This window comes from Myotis daubentonii, chromosome 16 (assembly GCF_963259705.1).
Source record: "Myotis daubentonii chromosome 16, mMyoDau2.1, whole genome shotgun sequence".
NCBI lineage: Eukaryota > Metazoa > Chordata > Mammalia > Chiroptera > Vespertilionidae > Myotis > Myotis daubentonii.
In genome coordinates this window covers 5011747-5021486 of record NC_081855.1, presented here as the reverse complement: position 1 = coordinate 5021486, position 9740 = coordinate 5011747, and the positions used below count along the sequence as shown (strand labels likewise).

At 52.6% G+C, this 9740-nt stretch overlaps 1 pseudogene; it reads left to right on the top strand.

Annotated features, from left to right (window-relative positions):
* The first annotated feature begins 1120 nt into the window (after window positions 1-1120).
* On the top strand, window positions 1121-2317 carry LOC132218501 (transcription intermediary factor 1-beta-like; annotated as a pseudogene).
* The last annotated feature ends 7423 nt before the right edge of the window (window positions 2318-9740 follow it).

Here is a 9740-nt window from a genome sequence, read left to right as displayed (position 1 = left end):
CTCGACAGCAACTCTATTTTTAGTTCCCACCAGCAGTGAAGGAAGATTCCTTTTCCTCTCCAACCTCTCCAACACTTGATGTTGCCTGTCTTGTTGATAACTGTAGTTTTTATTTGCAGTTCCCTAATAGCTAGTGAAGTTGAACATCTTTTCATATCTGTGATGGCCATTTGTATGTATGTCTTCTTGAGAAAGGGTTCTGTTGAGATCCTCTACCCGTTTTTTAATTGGATTGTTTGTTCAGTATTTAGTTATATGAGTTCTTAATGTTAGGTTAGGTGGCTCAGGAGGCGGCACAAGAAATAGAGTCCAGTGAATCAGAAAAGAAAGGAAAGGAAAAGGTTTATTCTGCATACCTGGGAGACCCACGTACCCCCAGGACAGGGCACCTGGATTCACGCCAACAGGGAGGGGGGCACTTTTTTTATACTGCGGTTGGGTGAGGGGCGGGGACATGAGCTGAGGAATTCTCTACCGCAGGGGATGGGCGGGGGTATTCAGAAGAAGTCCCTACCTGTGTGGGGGTCTGTGGATTCAGGGAGAAGAAGCCGGTATCTGTGTCTGGCACGTTGATCTGTGAGAAATCCCAGGGGAAGTCCATTGTCTCATCACATGTATCTGATCCTGGGCTCTCTCCGACCTAACACTTAATATATTTTGGATATTAATCCCTTTCAGAACTGTTGTTTGCAAATATCATCTCTCATGTAGTCGGTTGCCATTCTGTTTTGTTGTCAGTTTCTTTTGCTGTGCAGAAGCTTTCAAGTTTGATATAATCCCATTCATTTATTTTTCTCTTTACTTCCCTTGCCTTTGGGGTCAAATTCATAAAATGTCTCTACAACCCACGTTTAGTACCTATGCTGTAGTCTATGTACTTTATTGTTTCAGACCTTATATTTAGGTCTTTGATCCATTTTGAATTAATTTTTGTACAAGAGGACAATCTGTAATCAGTTTCATTCTTCTGCATGTGGCTTCCCAATTCTCCCTTCACCATCTATTGAAGAGGCTCTTCTCCATTGTGTGCTTTTTGGCTTCTTCGTCAAAAATCATTTGCCCATGAAACGGTGAGTGTGGCTGTCCTTTGGAGCCGGCGGGCATAGCGATAGGGGTGCCCATGCCAAGCTGCACCCGCAGGTTCCGCTCAGGTGAGGGTGCAGTGAGCGGCCTCAAGCGCAAGGTGCCCCAGGTCAGCCTCGATCTTGACCTCACAGCTGACAGCCAGCCGCCGGTCTTCAAGGTCTTTCCAGGCAGCACCCCGGAGGACTACAACCTGATTGTCCCCCAAGCGCTGGGCTGCAGCTGCTGCTGCCGGGCACCCCGCCCCTGCCGGGCACCCCGCCCCTGCCTGGCATGGCCATTGTCAAGGAGGAAGAGACAGAGGCTGTCATCAGCGCCCTGCCTGCGGAGGAGTGCTGAGATCAAGGGCCCTGAGACCAAGCCCGCGCTAATGGCCCTGGGGGCGGGCCCCGGTGTGGAGGGCCCCGCCTGGTCTCACCCAGCCGCAGCATCAGCTCCGGCCTGGAGGTGATGGCTCCACAGGACAGCGCCACCATCTGCTGCGTGTGTCAGAAGCCAGGCCACCTGGTCGTGTGCAACCAGTGCTAGTTCTGCTTCCACCTGGACTGCCACCTGCCGGCCCTGCAGGATGTGCGGGCGGGCGGGGAGGGGACGGGAGGGGGGGCGGTGCAGGCAGGGAATGGAGTGGAGCTGCTCACTCGGCCACGTGCTGCCTGACCTGAAGGAGGAGGCTGGCAGCCTGAGCCTGGACGGTGGGAACAGCTGTGGTGTGGTGGCCAAGCTCTCGCCAGCCAACCAGCAGAAGTGCGAGCGTGTCCTGCTGGCCCTTTTCTGCCAGGAGCCCTGCCGGCCCTGCACCAGCTGGCTCCAGCTTTTCTGTGGATCAGCCTGGCGGCACATTGGCCTTGACCCTGACCCACGCCGCCTCCAGGAGAAGTTGTCGCCCCTACAGCTCCCCCCAAGAGTTTGCCCAGGATGTGGGCTGAATGCTCAAAAAGTTCAACAAGCTGACGGAGGACAAGGCGGACGTGCAGTCCATCACCGGCCTGCAGCGCTTCTTTGAGACTCGGATGAATGAGGCCTTTGGTGACACCAAGTTCTCTGCTGTGCTGGTGGAGCCCCCACCACTGAGCCTGCCTGGTGCCGGCCTGAGCTCCCAGGAGCTGTCCAGTGGCCCCGAGCCAGCTCAGCCTGGGCGTGTCCTGTCATCCTGGCCCTTCCCTTCTGGTGGTCAGGCTCCCACTCCTTGGTAGCCCCATTCCCTGGCCCCTCACCATACGGTTTTTACTTCTGTGGATTTAACGTCACAAGTTCAAAAAAATTATTTGCCCATGTACCTATGGTTTTATTTCTGGGCTCTCAGTTCTGTTACTTTGGTCTGTGTGTCTGTTCTGCTGATACCGTGCTGTTGGGATTTTCATAGCTCAGTCGTATAATTTGTAGTTAGGTAGTGTGATATCTCCAGCTTCATTCTATTTTCTCAGAATTGCTTTATCTACTTGGGGTCTTTTGAAGTTCTATACAAATCTGAAGATTTTTGTTCTATTTCTCTAAAAAAATGACATTGTGAGGTGGTTTTTTTTTAATATTTTATTGATTTTTTACAGAGAGGAAGGGAGAGGAAAAGAGTTAGAAACATCGATGAGAGAGAAACATCAACCAGCTGCCTCCTGCACACCCCCCACTGGGGATGTGCCTGAAACCAAGGTACATGCCCTTGACCGGAATCGTACCTGGGACCCTTGAGTCTGCAGGCCGACGCTCTATCCACTGAGCCAAACTGGTTAGGGCACATTGTGAGTTTTCAATTTAATTTTTAAAAATCTTATTGTTGAGAGTATTACTGATGTCCCCCTCCCTCCCCCATTAACTCTCCAACCAGTTCCTGCCATGAAACAGGCCTTCACCTGTTGTGCCCAGATTTCAAAGTTCCCAAGACCCCCAGGGAGCCAGTCAGTCCGATGCAAAAGCAAAGAGTCCTTTATTATGCAAGCCGGCCTGCGCTCCCCGTTCACCAGACCCACCGACACAGCGGAAAGTCCAGTGGCCGAGAGAGAGAGGCCTGATGGGACAGGGGGTTTTAAAGGGGGGTGGAGTGAGGGCAGGAGAGGGGACTGTGGGCCCCGCCGATTGGCCAGGCGCGAGTCGGTACAGGATGTGGTCATAGTGATGGCGTGCACTTCCCTTGATTATTATTGGTTAATCCAGAGAAATCCTGGGTGTGGCTAGCAGCGGCTTCTTCCCGTGAGGAAGCACATGGCACCGTCCCAAAATGGAGGACCCAAGGCAAGATGGAGGGCGCACATGGCTCTGTCCCAAGGTGGAGGACCCAAGGCAAGATGGAGGGTGCAGTCCCTGCCCGGCTCCTGCTGCCGCCGCTCGAACTCACCACAAGGCAGGATGGCCCCCCCGCACAGCACCCGCAGCTGGCCTGCGGGCAGACCGGGACTCCAGCGCGTCTGGGCGGCACAGGCCCAGCACACGGGGTGCGGCCGGAGGAGCGGCCCAGCTCTGGGGGAGCGGCATCCGCTCGGAGCAGGCCCGGCCCATGGGGCCAGCGCACTGCAGCATGGCGGCCTCCCCGAGCCAGGGCACGCGCCCCACTCCGCTGCCGCCGCTGCTGCACTGGGCCCGGTGGGGGGGGGAGGCAGCCCGCGCTGGGCTCCCGCTGTGGGCCGGGGAGCCAGTGCCCCCCCCATGGGGCCCGGCGGTCGGCCCACGCAGGCCCCGGTCCCCCCGACCGGGCCCCGAGGGCCGCACGGACCCTCGGCCCCAGCACGGGCAAGCGGGGAGCCGACCACGGGGGAAGGGAGGAAAGAGCGAGGCGGTGAGGCCTTCCGCTCCCAGGACCTCCCCCTCGGTCGGTCGCCGCCAGGCCCCACCCCTCGGCCCGCTGCCGGCCACCACGCGGACACTCGGACCCGCTCCGGGAGGCGGGCGTGGAGGGATCCCAGCGGCCAGACTCCTCCCCCCGCACCACCCGGAGAGGCAGGCGGTGTGCCTTTCACACCCACCCTATTGTTTGTGTCTTTGGTAATGCATATGTGCATATGTTCTTTGGTTAATCACTTCCCACCCTCCCCCACTTCCCTCTGAGATTCATCAGTCTGTTCCATGTTTCCATGCCACTGGTCTATTTTATCCATCAGTTTATTTTGTTCATAAGATTCCTTTTCGTTTATTTTGATTTTTAGATTCAATTGCCGATAGATATGTATTTATGGCCATTTTATTGTTCATATTTATGATCTCTTCTCTTTTTAATCTTTTTTTAAATATATTTTATTGATTTTTTACAGAGAGGATGGGAGAGGGATAGAAAGTTAGAAACATCGATCAGCTGCCTCCTGCACACCCCCTACTGGGGATGTGCCCGCATCCAAGGTACATGCCCTTGACTGGAATCGAACCTGGGACCCTTGAGTCCGCAGGCCAACGATCTATCCACTGAGGCAAACCGGTCAGGGCTCTTTTTAATCTTTATTGTTGAGAGTATTATCGATGTCCTTCTTTTCCCTGCACTGCCCCCCACCAGCCAGTTCCTGTCCTGCCCCAGGCCTTCACTACCCTATTGTCTGTGTCCATAGATAATGCATCTATGCATATAACATCTTTGGTTGATCTCTTCCTGCCTCCCTTCCCTCTGAGATTCATCAGTCTATTCCATGTTTCTATGCCTCTGCTTCTATTTTATTCATTAGTTTATTTTGTTCATTAGATTTCTTATTTTTTTTATTTTTAGACTCAATTGTTGAAAGACATGTGTTTATTGCTATTTTATTGTTTCTCCTTCTCCCTCTCCCTCTCCCTCTCCCTCTCCCTCTCCCTCTCCCTCTCCCTCTCCCTCTCCCTCTCCCTCTCCCTCTCCCTCTCCCTCTCCCTCTCCCTCTCCCTCTCCCTCTCCCTCTCCCTCTCCCTCTCCTTCTTCTTCTTCCCCTTTAACATTGCTTGTTATGCTGGTATGGTGGTAACAAACTCCTTTAGCTTTTTCTTGTCTGTGAAGCTCTTTATCTGACCTTCAATTCTAAATGATAGCTTTGCTGGGTAGAATAATCTTGGTTGTAGGTTCTTGCTTTTCATTACTTTGTGTATTTCTTTTTTTTTTTTTAACATATTTTTATTGATTTTTTACAGAGAGGAAGTGAGAGAGATAGAGAGTCAGAAACATCGATGAGAGAGAGAAACATCGGTCAGCCGCCTCCTGCACATCTCCCACTGGGGATGTGCCCTGCAACCCAGGTACATGCCCTTGACCGCAATCGAACCTGGGACTTTTCAGTCCACAGGCCGACGCTCTATCCACTGAGCCAAACCGGTTCCGGCAACTTTGTGTATTTCTTGCCACTCCCTTCTGTCCTGAAAAGTTTCTGTTGAGAAATCTGACAGTCACATGGGTGCTCGCTTGTAGGTAACTAACTGCTTTTCTCTTGCTGCTTTTAGATTCTCTCTTTGTCTTTAACCGTTGGCATTTTAATTATGTGTGTCTTGGTGTTGGCCTCTTTGGATTTCTCTTGTTTGGGACTGTTAGATCCGAGCCTTCTCCCAGGGGCTGGACCTCCTTGAACACCGGGTAACAGATGGAGAAGCCTTGAGAAGTTGTAGGTGTATAAGAAAGTCTTTATTGTAGGAGCCAGTGGCCATATAGCCATTGCTAATAAGGAGCCACTAAACAAAACAGTTCTTCACAACCATTCTATACAGGCAGCCACACACTAGCTGATGAATAAACACATCTTTCTCACAAAGCCATAGCCTCTGTACTCATAGCCATTATCTGAGCAGCTGTGTGCTGCTTCTAGACCTATAGCCTCTCATAGTAGCTGCATCTGAGCTCTCTCCCACTCTGTAGGCTTAGTAGTCATACTGAGCTCCCTTGAGCCCTCTCTCTAGCACACTGGCTAGTCAGTAACATGTATTGTACTATTTAGACAAAAGAGGCATCTTGCCAAATGGTAACATCATATTTGGATTATAGAAGGACACAGTGTACTGTGAGATTGCTGTGTCCTTGCACTTGCATAGTCCTTGGACACTCTGATTAAGATTTCCATGCTCAGCCCTAACCAGTTTGGCTCAGTGGATAGAGCATCGGCCTGCGGACTGAAAGGTCCCAGGTTCGATTCTGGTCAAGGGCATGTACCTTGGTTTTGGGCACATCCCCAGTAGGGAGTGTGCAGGAGGCAGCTGGTCGATGTTTCTCCCTCATCGATGTTTCTAACTCTCTATCCCTCTCCCTTCCTCTCTGTAAAAATTCAATTAAAAAATACATATTTTTAAAAAAGATTCCCATGTTCAGATTGGCCTTGGCTATCCAGCGTACTGTAGACAGGGCCTTTCATACCCTAATCGGCCTTGAGCATCCAGCAACTCTGATATGACTCCCACAGGAACTCTCTGCATTTCCTGGACTTGTAAGTCTATTTCTTTCACCAGGTGGGGAAGTTTTCCGTCATTATTTCTTCAAATAGGTTTTCAATATCTTGCTCTCTCTTTTCTCCTTCTGGCACCCCTATGATGTAAATGTTGGTACACTTGAAATTGTTGCAGAGACTCCTTACACTATCTTCATATTTTTGCATTCTTTTTGCTCTTCTGATTGGGTGTTTTTAGTTCCTCATATTCTAAATCATTTATTTCATTCTCAGAATCCTCTACTCTTGCGTTTAATCCCTATGAAGTATTCTTTATTTCAGTCAGTGTATGTTTAATTTCTGACTGGTCCTTTTTCATGTCTTTGAAATTCTTGCTAAGATTTTTGAAAGTCTCACTAAGTTCCTTAAAGCTCTCATTAAGATCTGTGAGTATCCTTATAACCATGGTTTTGAACTCTGTATCCAGTAGTTTGCTTGCTTCCATTTTTTTCGTTTGTGACATGTTTTATTGTCTCCACATTTTGGCTGCTTCCCCATGTTTGTTTCTAGGTATTAGAGAGAGCTGCTATGTCTCCTGGAATTGGTAGAGTGGACTTTGTAGTAGGTGTCCTGTAGTACTCAGTTTCTCAGCCTCCCCAGTCACCTGAGCTGGGCACACTAGGTACACAGCTATGTGGGCTGTGTGCACAGTCTTGTTGTAGTTGAGCCTTGATGGCTGTTGGCGTCACTGGGAGGAATTGACCTCCAGGCCAATTGGCTGTAGAACAAACTTTGACTACAGTGGAAGATCTGTAGTGGAAGACACCCCTATGGAGCAGGACTTGCTTCAGTGGGGCTTTGGTGCTCACTGATTCTTTCCCTTGAGTGTGTCACTTGTGGATGTATAGAGTTGTAATCTGGTGAGGTCTGAGCTGTCCACCTGGTGCACTGACTCTGGGGCCCCCTGGGAGGTGCAAAGTCAGCCACTGCCTGGGGCCACCCAGCAGGAGCTACAGAGAGATCTGAAGATGGCTGCTACTTGTATTGGGCTTGGAAGTGTCCAGGTGAGGTTCACCTGTGAAACAAGGCAGGCTGGTGCTAGTGCCTGGCCTCGGCCTCTTATTGAGAGGAATGGGATGAGCTGACATCAGATGCTGCTTGTTTGAGAGATTTGATACCTATCCTAATCAAACTAAAAAAATTGAAGAAGGGGCAATACTTCCTAACACATTTTATGTGCTCAACATAAACCAGATACCAAAACCTGGCCAGGATAACACTAAAAAAAGAAAACTACAGACCAATATCTCTGATGAATACAGATGTAAAAATCCTAAACAAAATACCAGCAACTTGAATACAACAATACATTTAAAAAAATACATCATGATCAAGTGCCGTTCATTCTAGGGGCAAAAGGATGGTTTAACCCACACAAATTAATCAATGTAATACACCACATTAACAAAACAAAGGACAAAGGAAAAAGCATTTGGTAAAACACATCATCCATTTATGGTTAAAACAATAACATGGGTACAGAAGGAAAGTAGTCAGCATAATAAAGGCCACAGGTATGACAAACTCTCAGCCAATGTCATACCCAATGGTGAAAAACTGAAAGCTTTTCCTCTAAAATCAGGAGGAGGATAAGGACGCCCACTCTCACTAGTCTTATTCAACAAAGTGCTGGAAGTTCTAGCCAGAGCAATCAGGCAAGAGAAAGAAATAAAAGGCATCCAAACAGGGGATTAAGAAATAAAAGTGTCACTTTTTCCAGGTGACATGATTCTGTATACAGAAAACTCTAAAGACTCTACCAACACCCTGTTAGAAACAATAAACAAATACAGCAAAGATGCAGGATACAAAATCAATGTACAAAAATCCACTGTATTCCTATATATTAACAATGAAACTTCAGAAGAAGAAAAAAAATTCCTTTTGCAATTGCAACAAAAAAGAATAAAATACTTAGGATTAAACTTAACAAAGGATGTGAAGGACCCATATACTGAAGAATACAAGAGCCTGAGTTCTAGTTACAGTCTCAGTGTTGACACACTGCATAATCGTAGACAAGTTGCCTCTTCTCTCTGGACCTCAGTTTCCCCATCCGTCACCTGATGGACTTCATAAATTTAAAAAACCCACTCAACATTTACTGAGCTGCCATGATTTCCCAGCTCTTTGCAGCAGGAGCTCAAGGTTACAACAATCACCCAGTCCCTGAGCAGTTCATGGGGTGGTGAGGGCACTAGAAGCGGGGAGGCTCGTTTCACTCTGGCTTCTGATAAATGGCCTGTCATCAGGTTCACAGGAAAATGATATCTGAACAGCGCTTGAAGGATGGCTCACTGGCGTTGGCCGGGTCAACAATGGCGAGGCTTTCGCTTTAGGAGCCTTTCAAACCTCAGCTGCCTGCATTCTGAGAATACGGCAAGTCCATCCTTCCTCATCACCAAGGTTACAGACGGAGGTGCCAGTGGAGCCGCTTAAAACAGGTTATGCCTCCCAGTCTCCACCCGGAACACCCATGGCCTCCAGCCCGCGGCGGGTGGGGTGGCGGTCGGCTCCCCGGGAGAGCACGGGAAGGCGGTCCGGGTGCAGCTGCTCTTGCCCGTCATCGCCGTTCAGCCAAACCCGGAGAAGCGGCAGGGGCTGAGCCGGGATTAGCCCTGCTTTAGGGCTCGCTGAGAGAAGGTGCCCAGGCCCGGTGCCGACGCTGCGGCGGCCACCCCGCTCCGCCGAGCTGGGCGCGCTCCCTGGGAGACACGGCCGCAGACGGCGGGCGGGCTCAGCGCTTGGGAAAGGGAGGGCCTGGGCCGCCCAGGCGCCAAGCCGGGCGGGAGCTCGGGTGCGAGCCGGGTATCCGCCCTTCGGGAGGAGGCGCGCGGGGCGGGGCCGGCGCGCGGGGCGGGGCGGGGCCGGCGCGCGGGGCGGGGCGGGGCCGGCGCGCGGGGCGGGGCGGGGCCGGCGCGCGGGGCGGGGCGGGGCCGGCGCGCGGGGCGGGGCCGGCGCGCGGGGCGGGGCGGGGCCGGCGCGCGGGGCGGGGCGGGGCCGGCGCGCGGGGCGGGGCGGGGCCGGCGCGCGGGGCGGGGCGGGGCCGGCGCGCGGGGCGGGGCCGGCGCGCGGGGCGGGGCCGGCGCGCGGGGCGGGGCGGGGCCGGCGCGCGGGGCGGGGCCGGCGCGCGGGGCGGGGCCGGCGCGCGGGGCGGGGCCGGCGCGCGGGGCGGGGCGGGGCCGGCGCGCGGGGCGGGGCCGGCGCGCGGGGCGGGGCCGGCGCGCGGGGCGGGGCCGGCGCGCGGGGCGGGGCCGGCGCGCGGGGCGGGGCCGGCGCGCGGGGCGGGGCCGGCGCGCGGGGCGG